The 239-nt window shown below is 29.7% G+C and overlaps 1 protein-coding gene across 1 annotated transcript in view; it reads right to left on the minus strand.

Annotated features, from left to right (window-relative positions):
* The window catches only part of LOC119594255 (protein lava lamp-like), a gene marked incomplete at its 3' end in the record, with an annotated part of 60,861 nt that overhangs the window by 5,990 nt on the left and 54,632 nt on the right, over positions 1-239 (minus strand).

Here is a 239-nt window from a genome sequence, read left to right on the forward strand (position 1 = left end):
TATGTACTCTATTGAATATTACTAATATTGTTTTTAGTATTTAAAAAAAATAAACAGTACTTGTTCTCTGATATATACACATGGAGCTAATATTGACATATCCTAATATATACACACTGGAATATCCTTACAATAATATAAGTGTTTATATGTTAGGTGAGTCATATGCACGAAACAATGATGGATTGAAGAGATGGACTAAATGCACAGAATCCATACGTAGCTAGAAAGACCACCTG

This window comes from Penaeus monodon, chromosome 33 (assembly GCF_015228065.2).
Source record: "Penaeus monodon isolate SGIC_2016 chromosome 33, NSTDA_Pmon_1, whole genome shotgun sequence".
NCBI classification, from domain to species: domain Eukaryota; kingdom Metazoa; phylum Arthropoda; class Malacostraca; order Decapoda; family Penaeidae; genus Penaeus; species Penaeus monodon.